General features: G+C 41.2%; 1 non-coding gene across 1 annotated transcript; it reads left to right on the top strand.

The window, feature by feature from the left end:
- The first annotated feature begins 8065 nt into the window (after nucleotides 1-8065).
- Nucleotides 8066-8171, top strand: LOC133787536 (small nucleolar RNA R71). The gene has a single exon (XR_009872552.1). It is a non-coding gene; the product is annotated as a small nucleolar RNA R71 (small nucleolar RNA).
- The last annotated feature ends 6498 nt before the right edge of the window (nucleotides 8172-14669 follow it).

Here is a 14669-nt window from a genome sequence, read left to right as displayed (position 1 = left end):
AATTCTAGAAACTTAAGCTCTCACAAGAAACTAGCTCGTTCTAGGGTCTCAAAATTGTTTAATCCAACTATGCACCAACTAAAAGGAGAAACAATTGCATCAATCAATGGCTAGCAACATTCACATCCAAAGAATTTAGTTGAAAACTCAAGAAAGAAAAACATTCAGCAGCAACTTAGATTGAGTAAAGAAATCGTCATGGAGCCCCCTAGTTACATATGAACAAAAGCAAAGAGTATCGCTACAAGATTAATTAAATAACAAGACAGGCACAGAACAAGCAACAAATCACACATGGAAGCAAAATAGTAGATAATAAGAGTAGACCACCAGATAATTCAAGAACAGAATTAATTACAAAACAATAATAATAATAATAATTACAAATCAAAAGTGGGTTAAAGAATCTCCCTCCTCCTAGTCCTCGGAATCAGCAGCCGAAGGACTAGGGCCATCAGGTACAGCTGGCGCGGTCCACGCCTCCAGGATGGAGTTGGGAAAGACTGGGAATGGAGCTGTTGGTTTGTTGAAGTTGCGCTGGAGGGATTTGATGAGGGCTGCATCCCGCTGCTTAGCATACTTCCAGTAAGTATGTTGTTGAGCTTCCATAGACACCAACCGATCAAGAATCTCCTGCTGCCGGGCAATGATGTCAGTGAGTGGAACTGGGGGAGGCACGGTGGAAGGCCCAGAGGCTGAGGCAGGTGCACGAGTCTGGCCAATCAGAGAGAAATCAATGTCCCGACGCTCAAAAAGGATATCCTCTGTGGAAGCGACAAATACCCCAGCTCTAATGCATAACTGGGTGATGAGTGAGGGAAAGAACAGCTTCCCTTTCTTCTTTCTAGCACAGCTAACAAGCTGCCTAGAGATGATCTGGCCAACATTGACATCCAGCCCAGCCAGTATACAATACAGCAAGAACACCCTCTCTGTGGACACCGTGGTGTCATGTGTGGTGGGCAGTAATCGACACTTCAGAAAGCTGAGCCACACTGCAGCTTCAGGCAAAATGGAGGTGTGCAAGAGAGTGCGCACACCGCCAGAAGAGATGCACCATTGAGTTCCAGGGGCTGCGACACACTGCAGCGCCATGTCAAAATCAGCTGGGGCAGGTGCCAAGATCATTTCATTATAAGTTGAGCTGTCAACGTTGGCTAACCCAAAGAGGGCATTAATAGCCTCACCCGCAAAAGAGACCACCTTGCCGCGAACCAACACTTCAGAATTTTCAGCAGAGGCAAGGTTGGCATAAAATTCCTTGACCACTGGGATAATAGCATACTCTGGTTTCTGGCAGAAAAGCTCCCACTGGTGTTGCTCAATGACAGTAGTGATAAAGGCAGGCACCTCCCTAGTGGTTGGCAAAAATCCTCTCTCTGGAAATAACTTCTTGGTCTTTATAGACTCAAATCTGGCCTTGGCTTGAGCTGAAGTAACTTTTCGGGCAGGGCGTGAAGGGGAAGCTGTTGTCTTGGTTTTATGAGGTGGGGCAGCTGTTGTGGCAGCAGGGGCAGTCTTTTGCTGCTTTGGTGGGGGCACAGTTGATGCTTGTGGGGCTGCTCTTTTGGATTTGTGTCGGGGTGGTTTTGATGTGGTGGTAGGAGCATTTCTGGTTGGTGGGGGAGGCAGTAGGAGTGGGGCAGTGGGGATTTGTGGGGTCTTTGGTGGGACAGTGGTGTTTTTGGATGCTTTCTTGGGTGTTTTGGTTGTTTGTGGGCTAGAGGTTGGTGGTGGGACAGTGTTGGTCTTTTTTCTCTGTGCTCGAGTTTTGATGGTCATGATGGGCACAAAAAGACAGCACCTAATTCACAATGTTATCACACAACAAACAGAGCACCTGAACAGAAATGCTTCAAAATTTTCCAGCAGAATAACAGAGCAAAATTTTTTTTGTACCACCCAGGAATGCCACAGATTATCCAACAGAGTTTCCAACAACGTTGCTCACCAGATCAAAGATTATCAGTACTCAAATCCCCAGTAGTATATATATATATGTATATATATATATATATTTGGCTTTATACGGGGGCAAGGAAATTAATACCCATGATTGAGAGGCTCGGCCGACTATTGGAATGCTTGGCTGGTGGTGGGGAGCCTCGGTCTGGTGGAATGCCGCCTGGGGTCGAGAAATGGTGCTCGGTCTGGGGTCGAGGTGGTGGTGTCGTGGGTCTTCGTGAGATGGAGAGGCGAAGAAGTCGACGGGCAGGGACTCGCCTGGACTGGGTCGCGGCTTGCTCGGTTCGTATGGGGCGGCTGAGTGGCGGGTTGTGTGTGGGCAATGGAGTATGGGTGGCTGAGGGGTATGGGGTTTGTGAGGTTTCTGCTGGGTGAAGGGCACCTGAATGCGGAGCTGGGTGGAATGTCGTGGGGTCGTGGGATCGGGTTCGGTGAGAGGGGCAGAGCTGGGTGAGGTCGACTGGTGGGTCGGCTGGGTTCGTGGGTGGTTCTCGGCCTGGGGACGCCGTGGGGTCGGTGGCTGGGTGAAGATGGTGGGTATGGGGAAGATGACAATGGGTATTAGGGTATATACATATATATTTATATATATATATATATTTTATAAAATAAATAATTAAAATATCAACAGATGCATATTTATAATATGTATATTATGAAGCTATATATATAAACAGATATATCTAGTGTATACATATAATAAAAGTGTTACTGAAATATATATATGTGTATATATATGCCTTTTATCTAGTTTATAGAGTATATATATATATATTTATTTATTTAATTTTTTTTTTATTATATTATATATATGTATATGCCCCTGAATGAAACCACGACCCAGGAATTTGCTCTGCCCAGATTGCTAACATTTTGCCCAAAATTTGCTTCAGCAACCCAAATTTGACGTAACCCCCTTTTTTTTTCGGAAATCATTGCGGCCATTTTGCTGAAGCAAAACACTCGCAAAACCATCAGACTCCAGAATTTCTTCCAAAACACCCTGTTTCTTGCTGTCTTAACACCTGAAACATCAAAATAAACATAAAAATGCTCCAAAACACCACAATAAAATGGGATTAAAATTAAAATAAAAAGAAAAATAATTATAATTAAAAACACTCATATGTATAAATATATATATATATTTTTTTTCTTTTTCTTTCTCTCTTTTCTTTCTGTTTTCCTCTTCTTTTTGTCTCTCTTTTTTTTTTTTTTTTTTTATATATACAATATCAGTTTACACTTGCTTCTTGCTGGGTTGTCTTTAAATTAGTGCCTGAATCACTTGACAACCCACATCAACCTCAGCTTTAAGGATCCTCCAAAGTGATGGAGGTCTTCTCGCGGTTGACCTCACCTCCCAAATAATGTTTCAGCCGCTGCCCATTCACTTTAAACTCCCTTCCGGATTGATCTTCGCGAACCTCAACTGCTCCAAAGGGGTAAACTCGCACCACTGTGAATGGGCCAGACCAGCGGGACTTTAACTTGCCAGGAAATAACTTCAAGCGCGAGTTGAAAAGCAATACTTTCTGCCCCTTCTCAAAGACCCGAGCTTGAATTTTCTGATCATGCCACCTCTTAGTTTTCTCCTTGTACAACTTGGCATTTTCATAGGAGAACAACCTCAGCTCTTCCAGCTCATTTAACTGTAACTTTCGAGCTTCTCCAGCAGCTTGGAGGTCCATATTCAGTCTCTTAGTGGCCCAATATGCCTTATGTTCCAACTCAACGGGCAAATGGCAAGCTTTTCCAAAAACCAAACGATACGGTGACATACCCAAAGGGGTTTTGAAAGCCGTTCTATAGGCCCAAAGAGCATCATCCAATCGCTGAGACCAATCCTTTCTACTAGGATTCACCACTTTCTCTAGGATTCCCTTGATCTCCCTATTGGATATTTCCGCTTGACCATTGGTTTGGGGGTGGTAGGCTGTGGCAATCTTATGCTTCACACTGTATTTGGCTAACAAAGCTGCCAAAATCTTGTTAACAAAGTGGGTGCCTTCATCGCTTATAAGAGCCCTTGGAGTGCCAAAGCGGGTGAACACATGCTTATGTAGGAACTTCATGACCACCTTGGAATCATTGGTAGGACTTGCCACTGCCTCAACCCACTTAGAGACGTAATCTACCGCTACCAAGATATACAAATTGCCAAATGATTGTGGAAATGGCCCCATGAAGTCGATTCCCCAAACATCAAACAATTCCACTTCAAGGATGCTATTCAAGGGCATTTCATTCCTTGCTGAAATATTTCCAACACGCTGGCAGCGATCACATCTCTTAGCAAATTCATGAGCATCCTTGAAGATAGAAGGCCAATAGTACCCCGATTGAAAAACCTTAGCGGCTGTCCGCTGCCCCCCAAAATGTCCACCATAAGGAGCTGAATGACAATGCTCTAGGATGCTAGAAACTTCCTCCTCAGGCACACAACGCCTCATGATTCGATCTGAACATTGTTTGTACAAATAGGGCTCATCCCAATAATAGAATCTCACATCATGAAAGAACTTCTTGAGTTGCTGCCTATTCAAATCAGGAGGCTGCAAACCACTCACCAAATAGTTGACAAAATCAGCGTACCATGGAATAGTGGTTTGGTTCACAACCAACAATTGCTCATCGGGGAATGTCTCTTTAATAGGCCCTTCATTTTGCTTTTCACTTCCAGCTTCAAGTCTAGATAAGTGGTCAGCCACTTGGTTCTCCGTTCCTTTTCTATCCCGAATTTCCAAGTCAAATTCTTGAAGAAGCAACACCCATCGAATAAGTCGTGGCTTAGCATCCTTTTTGGCAATTAGATACTTGATTGCTGAATGGTCTGTGTAAACGACCACTTTAGTCCCCACAAGATAAGCTCTAAACTTGTCAAAAGCAAACACCACCGCCAAAAGCTCTTTCTCGGTGGTAGTATAGTTCAATTGGGCATCGGCTAATGTCTTGCTTGCATAATAAATGGAATGAAAAACCTTCTCTTTTCGTTGCCCAAGTACAGCCCCCACAGCAAAGTCACTAGCATCGCACATCAATTCAAAGGGGAGAGACCAATCCGGAGCTACAATGATGGGTGCGGTGATAAGAGCCATTTTTAAAGTCACAAATGCTTCTTGACACTCCTTGGTGAACTCAAATGCTCGATTTTGCTCAAGTAAAGAACAAAGGGGCTTAGAAATCTTTGAAAAATCTTTTATAAACCTCCTATAGAAGCCCGCATGCCCCAAAAAGCTTCTAATCCCCTTGACGGTAGTAGGTGGTGGCAATTTTTCTATAACTTCCAGCTTTGCTCTATCCACTTCTATGCCCTTGTTAGAAATTCTATGGCCCAACACAATGCCTTCTTGAACCATGAAATGGCATTTTTCCCAATTGAGTACCAAGTGTGTTTCTTCACATCTAGCCAAGACTTGCTCCAAGTTAGCCAAACAAGTGTCAAAAGACTCCCCAAATACTGAAAAATCATCCATGAAGACTTCAAGAGACTTCTCCACCATATCTGAGAATATTGCCATCATACAACGTTGGAAAGTGGCGGGGGCGTTGCACAGCCCAAAAGGCATCCTTCTAAAGGCAAAGGTGCCATAAGGACAAGTAAAGGTAGTCTTCTCTTGGTCTTCCGGCGCGATGGAAATTTGATTATAGCCTGAATACCCATCAAGGAAACAATAGAACTCCTTTCCTGCCAACCGATCAAGCATTTGGTCAATAAATGGCAGCGGGAAGTGGTCTTTGCGAGTAGCCTTATTCAACTTCCGATAGTCCATACAAACACGCCAGCCCGTCACTTGTCTTGTGGGAATCAACTCATTGTTTTCATTAGCCACCACCGTAACTCCACCTTTTTTAGGAACACACTGAATTGGGCTGACCCAAGAACTATCTGAAATTGGGTAAACAACTCCATAATCAAGCCACTTAATTATCTCTTTTCTAACCACTTCCTTCATGATAGGATTAAGCCTTCGCTGCTGCTCAACAGAATTATTACAGCAATCCTCCAACAGAATTTTATGCATACAAAATGAGGGACTTATCCCCTTGATATCCGCCATAGTCCAACCAATGGCCCTTGTGTATTTCTTCAAAACAGCCAGCAACAAACTCTCTTTTTCAGCTCCTAACATGGCTGAAATAATCACAGGCAAGGTCTCATCTTCTCTCAAATAGGCGTACTTCAAGTGACTAGGCAAAGGCTTCAACTCTAATTTTGGTGGCTCTTGAATAGAAGGCTTAGGAGGCTTAAAATTCCCTTCCGACAAATTCAATGACTCAAAAGGCCTCCTGAATTTAGCAAATGGCTGCGTTGACTCCACCCATGTAACTTGGGTTTCTTCCTCTTCACTTAAGCTTTCAAGCTCTTCAAGTGACCTCACCCCCACTCCATCTTTACAAACTTCCTTGTGGAATTTTTCAGTAACAATAGACTCAATTACACTTAGCCTATTACATTCCTCAACCTCATCCGGAAACTTCATAGCATTGAACACGTTGAAAGTCACTTGTTGGTCATTCACCCTCATAGTAAGCTCCCCTTTTTGTACATCAATCAAGGTCCTTCCGGTAGCTAGAAATGGCCTACCCAAGATAATAGGAACATCTATATCCGCTTCATAATCAAGGATGATGAAATCAGCCGGAAAGATGAATTTGTCAACTTGCACAAGTACATCTTCAATTTTTCCTTCCGGGTGCGCCATAGAACGATCCGCTAATTGCAAAGTCACTGTGGTTGGTCTTGCTTCTCCAATCCCCAACTTCTTGAAAATTGACATGGGCATCAAATTGATACTAGCCCCCAAGTCACAAAGTGCTCTACCAACGTCTCTACCACCAATAGAACAAGGAATTGTGAAGCTGCCCGGATCCTTCAATTTAGGAGGAATTTTACTCTTCAATATAGCACTACAGCCTTCAGTCAACGCCACTGTTTCAAATTCACCAAGCCTCCTCTTTTTAGTTAAAATATCTTTCAAAAACTTCACATAGTTGGGCATTTGCTCCAAAGCTTCCACTAATGGTATATTGATGTGAAGTTGTTTCAAGACATCTAAAAATCTGCGGAATTGACTATTTTGTTGCTGCCTTTGAAAGCGTTGAGGAAATGGTGGAGGTGGCTTGCTTGTAGACTCTCCTGTAGCGTTTTGCGGAGGAATTGCTGCAGCAATTGCTTCAGGTTCAGCATTTAATTCTTTTGATTTCACAGCTTTGTCTCCTTTGTCCCCCACTACTTTGGATTGAAGTGGGCTCGCTGTTTCTGGCACAATTATCCTCAGTAAGTTCCACATTTTTGCCACTTCTCAAGGTAACCGCCTTGCAATGCTCCTTGCCATCTTTTCTTGGATTTTCTGTATCACTAGGCAAAGTGCCTTGTGGTCTATTCCTTAGCTCATTAGCAAGTTGCCCCAGCTGAGTTTCTAGATTCCTCAAAGATGCCGCTTGACTCTGAATTACAGCATCGTTCTTGGCCATATATTCCTTCATTAAACTCTCCAAAGAGCTTGATTGAGACACTTGAGGATGAGGTGGTTGAGCTCTTTGTTGTTGTTGTTGAGAAAAACCCCGGTGGATATGTAGGCTTGTTTTGCATGGGTGCTCCGCTTGAACTAGCTCCTTGACCCCCCCATGAGAAGTTCGGATGGTTCCTCCAACCCGGATTGTAAGAGTTCGAATATGGGTTGTTACGGCTCACATTTTGATTCCCCAAGTAACAAACTGATGCAGGATTTGATGGACAGCTGTCAAATGTGTGCCCATGCTCCACAATAAACACAAGAAACATCTGCCACTTGGCCCATAGCAGCTGGCTGTACCATTCCCCCCAAACTCATGTTCTTGAGAAGGTTAGTCATTGAAGAAACCTTGAGCTGTCAAAGCTGTCAATGCATCAACTTCAAGTAAACCAGCCACTTTTCGACTTGTTGAGGCTCTAACATTGGACCATTGATAATTGTTGCTAGCTATCCTCTCCAAAATCTCATAGGCTTCATTATAGGACTTAGAGAGAATAGCCCCATTGGCTGAAGCGTCTAACACCATACGAGTGGAAGAATTGAGCCCATTATAGAAAGTCTCCATTTGTATACAATGTGGGATCCCGTGGTGTGGGCACTTTCTCAATAATTCCTTGAATCTCTCCCACGCTTCACAGAATGATTCATCTTCCAGCTGCTGAAATGACATGATTTCATTGCGAAACTTGGCATTTTTGGTAGGGGGAAAGTACTTCATCAGGAATTTTTCAGCCAACTCATTCCATGTAGTCACCGAGTCGGGAGGAAGAGTGTTGAGCCAAGCTCTAGCTCGATCCCTCAAAGAGAAAGGGAACAATTTCAACCTTAGGGCCTCATCAGTCACTCCTTGTAGCTTGAAGGAGTCACTCACCTCCAAAAATGAACGAAGATGAAGGTGAGGATCCTCAGTAGGCAGCCCACTAAATTGACCCACTGTTTGCAACATTTGGAACATCACGGGCTTTAACTCAAATTGGGGTGCTTGAATTTCAGGCCTAACAATGCCCGGATTGAGCTCATTAAACATGGGGGCAGCGTACTCCCTTATGGCTCTCTCTCTATCATCAGCCATAGCAATTGTATTAGTGACATTATTAGCACCCTCAACTCCTTCAACCTCTTCAGCCATATTAAGGCGATTTTGAGCCCGTTGTTCCCTTAGTCTTCTTCTAATTGTTCTTTCAATCTCGGGGTCAATAGGAGCTAATTCAATGTCTTCTTGCTCGTTCATATAGTAAATTACCTGAGAAAACACAAGAGCAAGCAAACAAAGTCAGCTCAAAAAGAGAAAAAAACAAAAATTGCAAGTAATTAATTTTACAAGAATTTCTAATTTCAATCCCCGGCAACGGCGCCAAAAACTTGTTGTGAGAATTGATTCGATTAAAATGTGCAAGTGTACACAGTCACAAAACAAGTAATAAAGTAGTAAGTATTCAAGATCGTCTCCACAGGGATTGCAAATTAAAAAGTAAGCAAAACAATTACTAAACAATTTTAGAAAATTAAAAGTCAAGTGGTTGTTTATAGACTAAGCAAAGTATTAAAATAAAATAGAAATACTGAAATAAAAAAACTGAACTGAACAAGAAAATTGAGAGAAATTTATGAATTGCAAAATGGACTTGAATTGTTGAATTCCCCTATATTATTCGTCCTGAACAAATTGCGAACGTGTTGCTGCAGCAATACTCTAGCAAAACTCCCAGGATAACAAAAAGTTCATTTAACACGCATAAAACTTTCCCAAATTTTATGACCTTAATTCTTCTACCTAATTAAACATATTCCTATGCAAAATCAGATTTAAGAATGCAATCACAGTTCACTCATCATATGTTACACAAGGTAATTAACATATCCCTATATTAATTACTAACATAACCTAACCTAGATTATGACTTGTGTCATTCAAGCTTTTCCTATTACATTCAACCTTTCCAGCATTAAATATAATTAAAATAACTTGCCATTGCTGGCCAAACAACAACAAGAAATCAATTTAAGCACACTTGAATGATCAAGGGAGATTTTACTAAAATAAAGTGCAAGAAATAGATAGATTATAACATAGGGTTCATCAACAATTCAAGCCACCAAGAAATTAGTTCATGGCTGATTTCATATACATTAATTCATAATCAAAGCAGCCCATAATATTCAGTTAAAATCCAACTCAGAAATTAATACAATAGAGTTTAGAAAGAGGAGAAAAACAAATCCAAATGATGCTTGAGTTTCTTGGGTTGGCCTCCTTCTTCCTTGACCCTCTCTTCTATTTCTTCCTGGGGTTTTCTCTGATATTCTCACTGGTTTCCTTTGCCAAAAATGGCTGCTGCTTCATGCTTACGGCTGGAGCATTCTTTTGGTATATTAGGTTATCTTCTTCTCCTCCAAAAGTACCATAATGCCCCTCTTTTTCTCCCAAAACAACAAGTCTTCCTTCTCTTTTGTCCTTTTCTCCATTATGCTGATATTTCCTTCTGCCACTGCCACATCAGCTGAAATGTAAGCTTGACTCTTGACTGCCACGTGTTCCATGCTCCAAAATGCAGCTGATCACAATGCTTCAGTTTTGCTGCAGCAATCCTGAATATTCAGCCATCAACACAATAATTTCATCACAATAGACTCTTAAGCTCACTCATTCCTTTGTGCAAATATTTAACTATGAAATCATTATCTTTAACCCAATAGCTATTAAAATCTAAAAAATAATTACACTTAATTAAGATAATGAAAACATCCAAGTTAGCTACAAAAAAAATAAAAATAAACTAACATCACTCATGATTTTTTCACAAATATAAGTTCAAAAGCACATGAAATAACTCTTTATTCAAGAGTTATCAGTAACCATGGATGATAATGTTACGTTTCATGAATGACTTTAATTCATCTGATAAATTTAGCTCTAATCCTTTTGTTACCACTTCCATGCACGACTATAATGATTTTATTAACAAGTTTAATATGTTTCTTCTACCTTTTGTTGGTTGTAAATATACTTGGAATAATAATAGAGCTTTTGAACGAATTGATTGGGGAATAGTTAATGAAAAATGGTGTGATTCTTATCCCAATGCTTCTCTGTTTCACTTGGATTACTTTGGTTCGGATCACAGAGCCCTTAAGCTTGTTTTAAATGATAACTTGAGAAGTTTTGTAAAGACCGTTAAGAGTCTAATGTTTTAGTTGTGTTGTGTGTTTTTGCAGGTTTTTCAACTCAAAGTTGATGGTGTGTCGTTTCGGTTGATTCTTAAGACTTCTTAAGTGAAGAATGTGATTGTGGCGAGGCTTTTAATGGAATATCTATTTCATTGTTTGTGCTTTAATGTTTATGAGGTTTGGATTTGTTGAAATCTACTGAAAGTGGGTTTCAAATGTGAAAGTAACTATAGTACATTGTTGTTTTTTATTTTCCCATCTAACCCAATTGTAGGCTTAGAAGCCAGGAGCTATATGTTGGTAGATCATTCAATCTCTAGGACTTTTTTAGTTAAACTCAGTTTGACTTACCACTGGTGTGAAATATGTCATTTTGTACCTGTAGTTAAACTCAGTATTGTGTATTTTGGTAGGTTTTTCAGCTCAAAGTTGATGATGTGAAATATGTAATGTTAATATTCTAAAATAAATGAACTACTTTACTAGGTGAATATGGACCTTCAGCAAGTAATTTACATATTTTTAGACGCAACAATATAAGTAAATTAGGTAATTATATATCCATAGTAAAAGTGATGATTACTCGTCTAATATTGTTGGCAGTAGAGTTTCACGTGAAGCGCTTATTGTTTTACATTGTAAATATTGTACCAATTTAATATTATGACTTATTATTACACATTGTAAATTTTTTACCACTTTAATATTTGTTAATAGGTGGGAAATTTACTCAAATCATGTCATGTGCGTAGATGATATTATAATTAATTAATTTGTGGCATCCTTAATTTGTTGTTGTAAGAAATTTAATCAAATTATCACTCTATTGCAAATACCAATATTGAAAGGGTGGCATGTATTTATTGAGAAAATGTTTCAAAAAACTGAATAATGATCCATGGATTTTTGGTCAACAACATACAAACTAAATCCATAAACTTGAAATAACTTGAAATATGAAATGAACTAAAGTGGTGACAAATGGTTGAAGCAAGTCATACTAACTAGATTGGAAGGATTCTTGTGTCGATAGAGTTGGAAAGTTTGTGTCATTCCTTGTTGTTATCCCCAAAAATTCAGTTCGATGACGTGACAATCATAAGTGACAAGTGGCAATACATGGTCAATAAATGACACAGTAATGGTCAATAAATGTATTGGCTCTTTGGAGTTGTGATATTACTGGTCATGAAAATTATTTATCTGGTTTGGAAGTGATTTGACCGACAGGTAGAATTTTTGTCCGACCGGTAAAGATTTTTGACTGACCAGTAAAATGCTTTGGCCGACCAGTAAAATGTTCTGGCTGAACAGTGGAGTATTTTGGCCGACCAGTCATTTGTTTTGCCCAACCAGTAAAGTGTTTTGCTAGACCAGAGATGTGTCATGCTAGACCAGAGATGTGTCATGTTAGACTAGAGGAGTGCTTTGCCTATGCCGACCGGTGAGTTGTCTTGGCCGACCAGTCACTTCGGGGATGGATTTGGTCGGTCCATGGATCAAAATCTTAGAAGTTACCGTCTAGTGACTCTTTAGAAAAGCCTCAGTAACAGCTTCAACCCAAATCATTCTCAACTGCCGCGGGAATCTCTCAGATATCCCGGAATAATAATTGTAATTTAAATTCATTTATATTTTATTAATTAAAGTCTCTTGGAAGAACCAAGGACCCGGTGAAAGGGATATATCTGATGTACGATCCATGAGCCTATAAAAAAATGGCTCACGGCATCATTTAGGTGTATCTGATCTTTTTAGACTGAGAAAAACTCTCTAGTTTTGAAACTTTGGGATTGTTACTTGGGGCATTTTCTGAGAGCTTAGAGGGATAAAGCTTGTATTTTCTAGATAGAGAAACTCTGTTTTTTTCATTTACACTTAAGAAACTCAGTGACACAAGTTAATCTGATCTTGAGTGTGGATCTATATATCACAACTCTAAGTGGATTAGGCTATTACCAATATATTGGGGTTGAACAACTATAAAACTATCATTGTCGTATTTTCTCTTGAAGGTTTATTATAGTTTTGACGTCTACTCATCATTGGCCAAAATCGTGATCAACATTTTGGTGCTTTCATTGAGAGCCTGAAGAGAAAAACACACGACTATCATATCAAGGTGGTGCCCAAGAATACCAATGTGGCATCCAAAAAGTCAGGCATGTCAACATTTCGGTGCTTTCATTGAGAGCCTGAAGAGAAAAACACACGACTGTCATATCAAGATGGTGCCCAAGAATACCAATGTGGCATCCAAAAAGTTAGGCACGTCAAAAGAGCCTGCTAGATCAGAAGGTCCTGGACTGCAGAACCCAGAGACTGAGCCCAGGGTCTTTCTCGAGGAAACCACTCCAGAAGTTGAACAACTCCAGGAAGCAATAGGAGATTTCCAAGAGGAGATGATGCAATTCAATGCTCGACAGGAGTCTTTCGCTGAAGAGATGGCCAGGAAGAGAGCTGCGTTAGAGCAGCAAAGGCGTGATATGGAGGCCAGAAGCGAAGAGATTAGGCGACAACAGGAGGAGGCCGACCAAAGACATCGCGAAGTAGCACTTGCTCTAGAAGCGGCTACCTAATTGGCCCAAGCCAATGCTCAAGCCATGGCACAAGCAGCCACCCAAGGAGCAAGAAATACTAATGCTGGTCGGAGGACCACTGACAGAGCCAATTCTTGGGGACTAAACAGAAGTAGGAGTAACCCCCCTGGTTGGGAGGATGATGGGGTCCGATCTAGAACTGCCTTGACACAAAGGGGGAACTATAGAACCCCCTCCAAGAGCCACCGATCAGAAACTTCTAGTTTAGGGAGTCACCGATTGGGCAGTAAAAAGACTCCACCCAGGCAGGATCAGACTAGGACTCCTCGAGATAAGAGGACTTCACAGTTCAAAAATGGGCATGGTCATGATGAGGCTGATAGTCATCACACCAACCAGTCAAAGGATAAAGAAGACAACAACCCACGAGGAGGAAAAGACTGCCCGGGACTTACCGAAAAGCCTCCACTACACCCCAGCCAGCAGCGTAGTGGGAGAGAGAAAGTCCCACGTAGTAAGCCCTCTCAAAAATCGAAAAGTACGGTGTTTGATCGAGCAGGAGAGCATGCTTCCCGGAAGGATCTAAGGGACGTTATCACCAACAAGAGGAGGACCGTCCCGGTCGAAGGGCAAAATCTGAACCACCCTGCCAGTCAAGTAGAAATACTTGACAACAATGCACCGGATGGTAATGCCCGACCAGGCGGTCAAGACCTTGGAACTTCGTCAGTTGCACCAGCCATCCAAGCCCAGCTTGACATGCTAACGGCTGCAGTGCAAGGTTTGTCAAAACGACCTTCTGGGATGGGTGCGATAGACCACTAGAGTGGCAGCCCATTTTGTGCCCGGATTAGAGCAGCCCAGCCGCCAGCAAAATATAAAGCACTAGTGCTGCCAGTGTAGACAGAAAAGGCAAATCCCATTAGGCACGTTGGAAAATTTCAGCCTAGTGTAATGAACTATGTGCCTTGATTCACCGCACTGGAATCTCACAAAAGACAACAGGCTATAGTCCTCATGATTCTCCTTATCTGAAATTGAATATGTTGCCTCATGTACAAGCTCTTGTTCTACTTTGTAATAAATATTTCGTGTGAATATTTCAGAGGCCTGTTTGTAATACGGTATGATGTAATTATTTTTACCATCTGGAATATGAGGAAGGGTGTGTACGCTTTTGTAGTCATTTAAGGCTTCGTTGTTGCACATCGTGTTGATGGCTAGGTCAATCTGTGCGATGAAATCTCGCAATGAATAATTAGCTTTTAGAAATCTCTTCAGTTGATTGTTCATTGATTCACATCTTTGAGTTGTCTGCATGCCTCCATAGAACACCCCTCTCAATTATGTCTTTGACCATTGTTCTTGTGTGTTGTATTTAGTACGACACCATGAATTCTCTTGAAGGCCAAACCTTGCCAACAACTCAACCCATTTTTCTTCAAATTCTTCCTCTATGTAGTAGGTGTATATTAAG

This window comes from Humulus lupulus, chromosome 6, assembly GCF_963169125.1.
Source record: "Humulus lupulus chromosome 6, drHumLupu1.1, whole genome shotgun sequence".
In the NCBI taxonomy this organism is placed as follows: domain Eukaryota; kingdom Viridiplantae; phylum Streptophyta; class Magnoliopsida; order Rosales; family Cannabaceae; genus Humulus; species Humulus lupulus.
Note: the sequence above shows the minus strand (reverse complement) of the source record. Positions and strands in the feature narration are given on the sequence as shown.